We start from the raw sequence: 11,666 nt of genomic DNA, 5'->3' as shown, positions 1-11,666 counted from the left end.
GTTCTCACTGTGGTTTCTGCTGCGACATGGAGAAAGTTCCTCTCTGGATCTCTTTAGAGGCTGAACAGCCCCATGTCTGGGCCCGTGCTCAGAGAAGAATGAGGTCTGCAGGAATTGATGGCCAGGTCGTCTAGGCCTAAGAGCTCAGCTGGGGAGAATGGGCAGAGGTCCATGTTTGCCTCCTCTGGGCTCCCTTTCTTTATCTTTTCAAAGCAGATATAAGTGGTGCCCGTCCCACCGTGGCGGCCGTGGGTTGTCATTACTTTCCAACAGGCACGTTCATGGCTGGGTCTCCTGGATGGGACCCAAAAGCCATTTGCCCGGGAGGCAAAATTTGAGTCAGGCCCAGCTGGGTCTTCCCATCCTTTATTTGCCCAATCCTATTAATAATTAACGGTACAGTAATGAGAATTGCTTTTAATAGAATCTGCTGCCATCACGGCATTCTGTTCCCCGCCAAGGGTTTCCCCCAAAAGGATTCACGGTCACATGGCTGTGCCTCCTGCCACCTCACTGGAAGGTCCCCTGCCGTTGTCCTTCCCTCCTCTCTTCTGGGCCTGAGCCCCCTCCCTGCTGACCTGGAAGCCCCTCTTTCTCCTCTATCATTTCCTGTCCCCTCCCTGAAGCACCGCCCACCAGCCCCTCCAGGTTCCCGCTGTGGAGTGAGGCCCCCCCTTCCACCCAGCCAAGCCTCGTCTGTCACCAGGGCAAACTGGTCCCACTGGGCAGGGACACGGACGTCCGGAAGCAGCTGTGTGCCCAGCCTGGGTCGCGCGTGAGACCCACACCGTGCATACAGAGGCTGACACTGGACCAAAAACTCACTTCCAGCAAAGGTCAGTAGGATGGGTGTGGAGGAAAGGAAACCTGGCCAGGACGGCTTAAGTCCTGGCTTGGCCACTGTTTATGGGACCGTGGCGAGTGTTGTCACCCCTGCCTCCAGCCTCAGTTTATTCACCTGCAGAATGGGGATGAAGATGGTCCCTACCCCACCAGAATGTTCTGGGGAGAAGGGGAACGAAGCAGATTTCAGGGGAGCTCCTTAATACTCACTCCCGGAAAATACCCATGGCGTGCCCAGGGTTTAGCTATCCTTATGCTATTCTCTGTGGCCTTATTTATATCACAACTTGGAAACCACCTCCGTGTTCAATAATAGGGGATTGGCGCAAATAAGTGTGAGCGTATCCACACTGTGGGCACTCAGCTGCTGTTGGAAAGGGGGCTTTGGGCCTGCTTCTGTGCCTGAGAATCTCCTGGGACTCCTGGGGAAATGCAGGTTCTGGGGGCCCGGGGCTGAGATCCTGCACTTCTTGTTTGTTTGTTTGTTTGTTTGCCCTGCAGCACAGCTTGCAGGGTCTCAGTTACCTGACCAGGGATTGGACCTGGGCAGTGAAAGCCTGGAATCCTAACCACGAGGCCACCAAGGAACTACCCCCACCCCTGCCCCCAAGATCCTGCACTTCTAACAGCTGCTGCTTGGGGAGCATTCTCTGGGTACCAGTGGGTAGAGGCCTTGGGTGGCGGAGAAGTTTGAGTTCTGCTGGTGAAAGGAAGAACCAGGTTGCAAACCAGAATGTTCTGTGATCCCCTTGCTGGGCTCAAAGCAGAGTTCATGCTGCATACCCAGTACAAAGTCTGGAGGCTAGAGGCTCAGGCACTCAAAGTGCTATGGATGGGTGATGAATTAATAGATGATTTAAATTTTTCTCTTTGGTTTATCTTAATTTCAAAATTATCCACAGTTAACATGTATTACTTTCGTAAATGGAGAAAAATGTTATTTTCTTTAAAAAAAGAACAAATGTTCTCTTCCTTTCCCTACAACACAGTCAGGGTAATATTCAATGTGGAAAGGTGGGAACTCTGTGGAGACGAGGATCAGTGTGGATTCCGGCCTCGCTCCAGAGCCTGTGTGCCGGGCTGTGGGCTGGCCTGAGCCAGCCACGAGGCCCTGGTGCTCAGCACGTCCCTACGCCAGGCTAAGCCCTCTGCCCGCAGTGTCCCCGTCCCCCATACCCCCGGGAGGGGACCAGGACAAGGCACTGGTACTAGCTCCACTTCGCAGCTGAGGGAGCCAGCTGGGAAGTGAAGGACCCATCCAGGGTCCCCCAGCTCCCTGGGGGTGGGGGGTGGGGAGGGGCCTGCCAGGAGGAAGCCCCTTCCTCCTTGAAGATCTTCTTTTCGCCACTAGTCAGGGCAGCCTCACCGGAAAAACAGGTGATGAAGAGCTTTGAAAATTAGCTGGAGTTTTTATGTCCTGGGGGAGGCAATGGGGAGCCATTGAGTGTTCTAAGTGAAGACGAAATGATTCAAGTTGTGAGCAGCTTGGAGCAGAGAGCTGTGGCGACAGGAGACCCAGACCCAGGCCAGGAGGTGATTACAACAGGCTGGGCTGGATAATACAGAATAAGGACGATATTAGTTAACATTTACTGAACTCCTATGATGTCCAAGGACATGATAAACACGCTTCACTCAATCTTTCCAACAGCCTTAGGACGGTGCTGTGGTTCTCCCCATTCTGCAGATGAAGAACTGAGGCTCAGCGCCTCGAGGAGGTGCAGGTGGGATGAAGACCCAGGTCGTGTGACTTCAAAGTGGGTACCCTTAGCACAATGCTACCCCACAGAGAGAACAGAGGGGAAGGGAGATGGGTCCCAGGGAAGGAGTGGGGTGTGAGGATGGAGCTGGAGTGGGATGGGGTGGGATGGAGCCATCCTTTGACCAGCACTAGTGACCCCATCTCCCAGGCAGGCCTTGAACCAAGCTAGAGGACTAGAGATAAACAAGATGCAGCCCCTCCTGGACAGTCTAGTGGAGGTGAGAGACAAGTAGACAGACCATGGCACAGGAGGGTCAGGGGCACCTCCCCGGAGGAGACAAAGCCCCGGCTGAGTCCTAAAGAATGAACAGCTGATCCGATGACACAGGAGAGAATTCCAGTCCCCCGAACAGCATGTGCATGGGCACAGAGGCCGGAAAGTAGCTGGTCTGGCTGGAGCACAGGTGCGGTGGGGAGCGGGGAGGCTGCAGGGGTGGGCAGGAACCAGGTCCCCAGAGCCCTCAAAGCCAAGGGAAGGAGCCGATTTCGGGCATTTGAGCTACTGGGTCATCGTGGGCTGGGGTGACGCTTTACCAGAACTGCAGGGCCCTTTGTGGAGTGTGGGTCATTGGGGGCCGTCCCGGAGGGGGTCCTGGAAGAGGGTGGTGTGGCGTTCCAGGCAGGAGATGGAGGAGCAGTAGAGGGGGGCACGGTGGCTGGAGGGGGGGGCAGATGTGCAATTCCCTAGGGAGGCAGAGTGACTGCACACTGTGGGAGGCGTGAGGAGGAGAGGAAGCAGGATGGCTGGGTGCCACCCGTGGGCGGTGGTTCCCCGAGAGGGGGGGATGAAGTCTGGGGGACTCACTCGCTCTGTGGGCAGCGGAGAGGTGCAGGTGTAGAGGACTGCTCTCCAGGGTGCCCTGGATATCCCACACCCTAGCTGTGGTCCTCCCATGGGGCTGCTGGGAAATTCTGGCCCCTGTTGCTGCGGCTGCAGGGCTCTGGCTGGAATCCCTGATGGGGTAGAAGGCGCCAGCCCAAATGATGCTGGAGCTGCCTCGAGCTGAGGTAGGGGCGGCATCTCATCAAATCCTCCCTCCAGCCTCTCTCAGCAGGAACATACTTGCGGTAATTTGCAGAGGGGGGAAACTGAGGGCTGGTGTCCTGTGCCCAAGGACACACATCTGGAGGGTGATGGGATCCATCGGAGAGGCTCCGAGACTGTCCCTGGGCACTTTGCTTGTCCAGGCCAGAGGAGGGGGGGAGAGTGCATTGTGACCCCTGCTCTCTGGGAGCTAGCCCTCCCCTGCCAGCCCCTGCCCAGGGACATCAAGTGGTGGGGCATGGTGTCCTGGAGCCGTGGCAGGAGCTGGCCCTGGATCAGGAACGGGAGAGCGAGGGGGAAGCAGCCTGCAGAGGGGAGAGGGGAGACAACCCGAGCTGCAGCCTTCCTTAACAGCACTCCCCTGCTTCCTGGGAAGCAGACAGCCCACTCTGCACAGTGTCACACAGGCACTGCACCCAGCAGATGCAGCCAGAAACTGGCACTGCCCACTGGCCCGGCTCAGCCAGCAGCCAGGACCACAGAGGTTGAGACCTTTGGGCTGGGAGCGCTTGGGTCTCCATCTCTTAATTCCATGGCTGTTACCCAGTTAATACTCACTGAACCTTATGGGGTGGGTACTATTACCATCCCCATTTTACAGACGAGGACATTGAGGCCCAGAGAGAATGACATGAGCTGGAGCCTGAAACTTGCAAGGTGCAGGGCCTGCCTTCCCAGTAGACATCCAGTGAAGCCCAGCTCCTTGAGTGGTGTCCTCACGCACAGCTGGTGAGGGGGCCTTCATCACCCCACGTGAGTAGCTGGAAACTGAGGCTCGGCCTGGGTGGAGGCTGGGGCAAGGTCACACAGTCAGGCTGCAAGGCCCCTTCCCTTGCCCCATGCCACCCATCGGCCTCCCTGCTGACCCCGACAGAGGGGAGTGCCAGGAGGTCCACGGGAGGAAGCCCCTTTCTCAGGGCCAGAAGGGAAGAAGAAGAGACAGGGGCGGGTGATCCAAGGTTCTGGTCACCTGAGCTGGTGAGACCTGGCTCAGCTTGCCCAAGGAGGTGGCCCTGGCCAGCAGACCCGGGCAGCTCGCCGCACACCCAGATACCCCAGGAGTGTAGGATCAGTCAGAGACAGAGCCAGCCTCATCTCATCACATCCATGCATCGTACTGTGGAAGCCAGATCTGGAGGTTCTAGAGCAATGTTCCGGGAGCTCAAAAGGAGCCTCAGTCCCCCAGCCTCCCAGGCCAGGTACCCCCGCCCCAAGATGGGACCCCCTTGGCAGGCAAACCAAAATCATTTGGGAAATTCTACAAGCTCTGTCCTTGTGTTGGAAACAAACCATCCACATCAGCACATGAAGGCACTGAGAAGTCCCGCAAGAAAGAACCCTACTCAATTTTGCTTAATCCAGCCTTGCCCACAATTTACTGAACCATGAACTCCACTTTTTCCATGAAGTATGTATTAGCATCTGTGGCAGATTAAACATGGCCACAGATTCTTTGGCACTCCCGTCATCGAGAGGTAGGGTCTATTCTCCCTTCCCTTCAATCTGGGTGGGCCACGCGACTGCTGTGACCAGTGAGGATGACAGAAGTGACACTGGAACAGTTCCAGAACTGGCCTGGCAGCTTGACCTCTTGCCTCTTGGAGCCTTGAGTTTTGACACAAGAAATCCAGTCTAGGTTGCTGGAAAGGGCATAGGATGCGGCAGCAAGATGAGGCCATCCTGGGCACCCAGCCCAGTGGAGCCTTCAGATGACCCCGGCCTCAGCTGCTATCTGCCTGCAACTGCATGAGAGACTCCAAGCAAGAACCTGCCCAGCTAAGCCCCATCAACCCCAGCATCACCAGGAAGACTAATAAACTAATGCTTGAAGCCACTGCACTGGGGGTGGTTTATCACACAGCAGCGGATAACTGGAACAGCGTCCTACAGACCCCCTCAGGTGATGACAGGCCTCCACCCCATCCTCCTTGTGCACCACACCATGCCATACGCCTCAGTCCTTGCACCATGCCTTTGTTCAGGGCACGCCCTCTGCCTCCTTTCCTATTTGGGAAGATCTTTCTAGACTGAGCTCTTAGAAAGCCTCCACTTTGAAGACTTTTCTAACAACCATCAAGGCAGCTGCAGCAACCCAAGGCTGGGATCTGCCTGGGCTCGCACTTCCACCTGTATGAACTGGGACAGGTTTGGGCCTCAGTTTCCTCAACTGTAAAATGGGGATAATAATGGTAATTACTGCATGAGGCTGTTGTGTAGATTTAACAAGGCAACAGGGGTAAAGCCTATGGTAGGTGCTGTATAAATGTGGCCATTACTAGCTGCTCAGTTCCTCCATTGGCATTTGGCCTAACACTGGGAGAGGGGCATTTGCACTCTGGCTCCCCGGGACCAGGCATTCACCTCCGCAGGTTGGGTCTCCTGTAGCTCAGCCAAGCATGGCCTCGTGAAGTTGCTGGTGCTCAAGGGAGGTTTGGTGGAGGATGAAAGGCTCAGAGACCCCTCGACCTGTCCTCCTGGGAGGATCCTTGGAGATTAGGGAGCAAGCTCCCTTATTTTTACTGAGGCCCAGAGAGGTAGTGGGCCTGACCCAAGGTCACACAGCTGGTTCTGGAACTGGACCCCAGGCCTCAGCATCCCATCCCATGCCTTGTCTGACACGGGGGTCCCCAAGTCTCAGGGACCGGTCCCCTTTGACTCCCCTAGTCCCTCTCGTGTCCTCCCTGCCCCTGGAGCCTCCTGAGGTGCAAGTTACCCCACAGCCTGATCGCTGGCTCCATGGTGAGACCCACTGGCTGCGGAGGGCACAGCCTGACCAAGGGTCCTCCTCGCTCTCCCTTTTCTCTGTTCTCTCCATAGATGCGATCAGCCAGGGAATGTGAACTGGGCACCCATAACGTGCCAGGCGGAGATGCAAGCTGTCCTGCCAACCACAGACGGCCGTGGGGAAACCCCAAACCTGCATTCGGGGAAACACGTGGGGATGCTATCAATTGCCCCGGCCTGCAAGTGCAGAAGTGTGTGAGAGCCTGACACGTGGCCCAAATCCCAGCCGCTCCTCTCACTAGCTGGGGGATCCTGGGTGTGTTACTGCTCCCAGCCTCACCTTCCCCATCTGTAAACTGGGGGAATAAGAACCCTTCCACCAGGGATGAGCTCCACTTTGGAGAGCCAGGGGCCATGTTGGGCATCTGGACCAATGCCCCTCCTTCAAGATCTGACAGCCCCTCCCACCGCCTCTCCGCCCTTTCTTCCTGTCAGTTCCTAGGTGGGTTCCGGTTCTAAACCCACATGGGGTGTCCTGGGGCTCAAGGAGAGTAGAGTCTAGAACCTTTGGGGAGGATCATAGGGTCCTAGAGAAATCCTTCCTGCAGAGGAAAGGTGGCTGGCATGGGCAGGGCAGGCCTCGGGCTAGGGGCCCACAGGCCTCAGACACCAATGCCGGTCCGCGTGGGAGCCATGGGATTCTCTCCCCCAGGGTTTGTGAGGATGAGTTTGTGTGTTTGTTTCATAGAGAGGGGTGTGTGTGTGTGTGTGTGTGTGTGTGTGTGTGTGTGGCGTTTGCCCGGTGGGGGGAGCTGGGGACGGGGAGGGGGTGGTCCTGCAGCTGCCTTCAGTCGCAGGAGAGCTCCACAAGCCAGGCCTGTCCCTGCCTCTGGGGCAACCCCAGGACCCTGATTTGGGAGCATTGCTACTGCCGACTGCTGCAGCCGGATTAGAGCTGAGAGCTTCAAACAGAGCCCGCCTGGCAACAGGCCTGGAGCCCGGGCTTAAAGGGGCCGCTGAAATTATAAATAGCCACCTTCCCAGTGACTCCCCAGTCCTTCCCGGGGCGGGGGGGGGTGGGGAAATGTTCCACCAGCCCCTTCACCATCTTCCAGCGCAGCCACCAGCCAGCTTCAGGGGGGAGGGGTGGGGCAAGGAGGAGCTGGCGCCTGTCAGAAGGGTTGTGCTCAAACAAACAAACAAGAGTTCGTATAGTAAATGACACACTGGTTTTAAGTTGCAGGGAGCAGGGAGTGTCTGCCAAGAGACCCAGCTGGTGACCCTGAGGATGCTGCCCGAGGATTCCTCCATTATTAACGAACATGCTCCGTCTCCCCAGCTCTTTTGCGCTTCTGTGTCAGGCTCAGAAATGGCTTAAGGGGAGGGGCTGGCATTCAACTCCGGGGTCTAGGCAACCATGCCAGCCATCTGGCCTCGCTGGAACTCAGTTTCCCCACTCCTGGAGGAGAGGAGACAGGCAGGGGGGAGAGACAGAGGGGGCAGGCCGTGCAAACCGAGGACCCGTTCTGGGTCAGGCACCGAGGCAAGTGCTGTGAAGGGTGGGATCACCTCTGAGCCTAGGTCCCAGCTCACAAAAAGCGAGTCCGCGGAAGTCAGTTTTGTTGAGCTTGTTAAATGGCTGGTAACCCGCCCCCAGGTCCCTTCCATGACCACCAGGCCCTTCCCCGCTCAGGGCCTCCCTTTTCCATCTGTGAAGTAAAGGATAGAATAGACAGGGGCAACGATGACCCGCACTGGAGCGTCTGCCCTGCTGGCAGGGGCTGCTGTGGCCCCGTTGCACAGGTGGGAGACCGGGGCCGGCCAGGTGTGCAGGGACTTACAGCTCTCGGGACCACACTGCCAGGACAAAGCCCAGGAGGGATTAGAACTCAGCTCCGTCTCATTCCACACCCGAGCTCTTAAACTCTCCCTTTGTGCGTGCCTGTAACTGATTGCCCCACCAATTGATGATTAACTGATTGACGGATTACCTGCCACGGCCCCTCCTCCCGACGGGCCTTCCAGGGAGCCCCCTCCGGCCCCCACTGCCCAGCTCACGTTCCTCCGACCACCCACCCCAGGTGCGTCCCCAACAAGCAGCGTGGAAGGGGGCGGGGCCGGGGCGGGGCTCCCGCGGCTTCCCGCCCCGGCCCGCCAGCAGCCGGCTTCTTAATCTGCAGCCCTTGTGGCTCTGGCCTGTCGCCCGCCGGTTGTCAGGGAAACGACCTCTCCCCTCTGAACCTTCAAAGGGCTCCTCCCACTCCTGCGGGCGGGAGCTGGGGTCCTTGGATAAGAGACTGGGGAGACAGAGACGGGGGAGGGACACCCAGAGATGGAGAGACAGCGCAGCGAGAGGGAGAGACAGGGAGACAGAGACAGAGACGCACCCTGGCAGGGAGAGACACAGGCCGCAGAGAGAATGGAGGTGGAGACAAAAGAGACAGAGAAAAGAAAACGCAACCCCGCCCCTACCACAGCAACAGAGGCAGAGAGATGGAGAGAGACAGTCACAGCCGTGTACAGAGACAGGGAGAGAGATCGTGGGAGAGGCAGGGTCAGCATAGAGATGGGGGGTGGGGGGAGGTGGACGGGGCCCCTCAAAGAGAAAAGACTAGGGCCAGCCAGGGGGAGAGAGTCGGGAGGGGGCGAACTTGTGAAAATAAATATTTATAAAATGAGAGTTTGTAAATTCTTTTTGCATTTCCGTAGTAAATTATTCATCTGTGTATCTCCCTCTCTCCTAACTGCTTAGGGAGCTGTCAAGGGGGGGGTGTGGCTTTCTATGCCCCCCCCCCCCCCGTCTTCCTCCCCCACCCTCTTCCTCACCCCTCCTCCACCTCTCTCCGTCTATCCCCTTCCCCCCTCCCTAATCCTCTCCTTCCTGCCCCTTCCTTCCCTCCTCCTCCCTCTTCTCCCCACTCCGTTTCCTATCCCCTCTAACCCCTCTCCCGCCTCCCCCTCCTCCCCACTTCCCTCCTCCCGCTTCCCATCTCCCCCTCCCCTTCCTGCTCCGGTTGGAGCTGAGCACCGGAGGCTGGCGGGGAGGGGCCGCCGCCCGGAGGTGACCGGCTGCCACGCTCTCGCGTTTCCTCCCCGCCTTAAGTAAGAATAATCGTCCAAGTCAGCGGGGCTGGGATTAAAAAAACGCTCGTCGCTGGCAGTCTGGCACCCCCAACCGGGACCACGGAAATCTTCCTCCAGAGGACTGGGGACGCTGGAGTTGGGGGGAAGGTGGGAGCTGGGCCAGGAGGGGGCTGCCGTCCCAGGAGGGCCCCGGCTGGAGCCAGAGGCCACACTGCTTCCAGGGGACCTTGCTGAGCCTCAGTTTTCTGCTCTGTGGGATGGGGCCAAAGACTAACTTCCTGTTCTCTAGGGCCAAACCAGCTCTCAAATCTGTTTGTGAGTCTAGAAGTTTTCAAGGCCCCTCTGATCAGTCCCCACAGCTGATCAGGCAAAAAGGAGGAACAGGGGAAAGAGTCTTCAAGGTATGATGTGAGTTCCTAAAATCAGGCAAGGAGTGGGGAAAAGCACTCCCAGCCCGCAGTCACAGTGGGCCGCACCACTCTCAGTCTGTGGCCTTGAGCACAGCCTCCGTTTCCTCACCTGCAAACTGAGCCAGTGAGGCTTCCCTCCCCTTGACCGAGGACAAGGGCCCTCCCCCTGCGAACTGCTACACGCTGCACACATGTCAGCGGCTAAGTGGCAGTTGTTCCCTGCTCCATGTCACCTGTGCCCAGCCATCCCCCTCCCCGCCAGCCTCCAGGTCACCTGCACTAAACAGCAACAGGAAAGAGGGCAGGAACCCCTTCTCTCCCAGCAAGGAGCAGTCAGCACCAGAGAAACCAAGGTAGGTGGCAGATCAGAGCCTTCCCTGCTATCGACACCAGCCCAGAAGTCAGGAGCGAACCTTTGGGGATTCTTCAGAGATCTGCATCCTTTTTCTCCATGTCATACTGCAGGTGGAAGGCAGCCTTCCCTTTCTGGGCCAGGAGGCCCGGGGGTCAGGTCCTGAGTTTGATTCGTGACCCTGCTGTTTGACCTTAGCCTTTAACCTTTCCCTCTGGGGCAAAGAGTTCCAAGGTTCCTTCCAGCCCCTGCCTGTTTAGGATTCTTATTACCACTGTTGACAGTGATGAGCGCTACTGGTCCATGACTCTCTAGGTGCCAGGAGCAGTGCTCAGAGCCTCTTTCAGCCTCCCCCCACCCTTCTCATCTAGGGCCCAGTGACTACTGCCCCATTTTACAGATGAGGACGCTGAAGCTCAGAGTGGGGACTTGCCTCAGATCAAGACGCTGGACAGCGGCTGACGGGTGTTCTCGCTTTGGCGACACAGAAGGGTGTCCTCACCTAGCTCCCTGTGCTGCCCACAGGGACATCTTAGGTCAGGTCAGTGCTGCCCGGAGGGAAGGTGGCCCTTGGGATCAGAATTGTCCAGCCTGCCCCAGCCTAGTGACCTCAGGCCCGACAGGACCCTCACAAACACCGGTCTCTGATCTGAAGACTTCTCTTCGTCTTTTCCGTAAGCACAGTGAGAAATGCATTGGGAAAATGACCCCCCTCTGGCTAATTATCCCACATCCTGTGACCGGTGACACCTTTGCTGGCCTAAAACAGTGGCTTTCAAGCCTTTGATAGACCCTAAGGGGCACTGGGAAAAGGCGGGCAAAGAGGGCCAGGGTGGGCTCCTGCTTCGTTCAGTATGGAGCACTCGGGCAAGATCTATCTTGAGAAGGAATAAGGCACAAGGTTGAGGTGGGAAGGTGCATGTGAAGAACCAGTTTGAAACCCACTGTTGTAAATAATTAGGAGCCGTTTGGGATGGAGAATTGTGGCTTCCTGAAGTCCCCACTTACGTAACTTGGCTCTCCCCCGGCTGCCACCCCAAGGGTGAGCAGACGAACAAAACTGCAACTCAAGAGGCTTCTCCCAGGACTCTCTGGCCCAGAATCCTTTACGAGGTCATTGCATTCAGTCACTCAAACAGGCCCACCAAGTGGGTGCCGTCATACCCACAGTGTGAACGAGCAAACAGGGGCTCAGAGACCTTCAGTAATCTGCCCAAGGTCACACAGCCAGTATGAGGCTCAACTAGGACACTCGGGCTTCTGACACTGACCGCCCTCCCCTGAAGAAGCAGCACGGTCACCCAGCGCGTGTCATCGGCTCTTGCCCCCGTCCTGCTCCAGTCAGTGTCAAGCCATCCCCAGGGGTTTCTTTGGGCACCAGGAGGACTCACAGCTTCTCACGAACAGATCTGAGGAGCCGTTCAAATATATTCAGGAAAAAAACCA

General features: G+C 57.4%; 1 long non-coding RNA gene across 4 annotated transcripts; it reads left to right on the top strand.

The window, feature by feature from the left end:
- The first annotated feature begins 465 nt into the window (after positions 1 to 465).
- Positions 466 to 8,940, top strand: LOC132367990 (uncharacterized). 4 transcript variants are annotated; one of them, XR_009503901.1, is made up of 6 exons: positions 466 to 836; positions 2,495 to 2,600; positions 4,252 to 4,403; positions 5,282 to 5,550; positions 6,468 to 6,876; positions 7,612 to 8,940. It is a non-coding gene; the product is annotated as an uncharacterized LOC132367990 (long non-coding RNA). The 4 variants fall into 4 exon arrangements; XR_009503900.1 differs by having other exon boundaries at positions 4,252 to 5,550; XR_009503898.1 differs by lacking the exons at positions 4,252 to 4,403; positions 5,282 to 5,550 and having other exon boundaries at positions 2,495 to 2,567.
- Positions 8,941 to 11,666: the final 2,726 nt, after the last annotated feature.

This window comes from Balaenoptera ricei, chromosome 6 (assembly GCF_028023285.1).
Source record: "Balaenoptera ricei isolate mBalRic1 chromosome 6, mBalRic1.hap2, whole genome shotgun sequence".
Taxonomy (NCBI): domain Eukaryota; kingdom Metazoa; phylum Chordata; class Mammalia; order Artiodactyla; family Balaenopteridae; genus Balaenoptera; species Balaenoptera ricei.
This window is presented reverse-complemented; position numbering and strand designations above follow the sequence as displayed.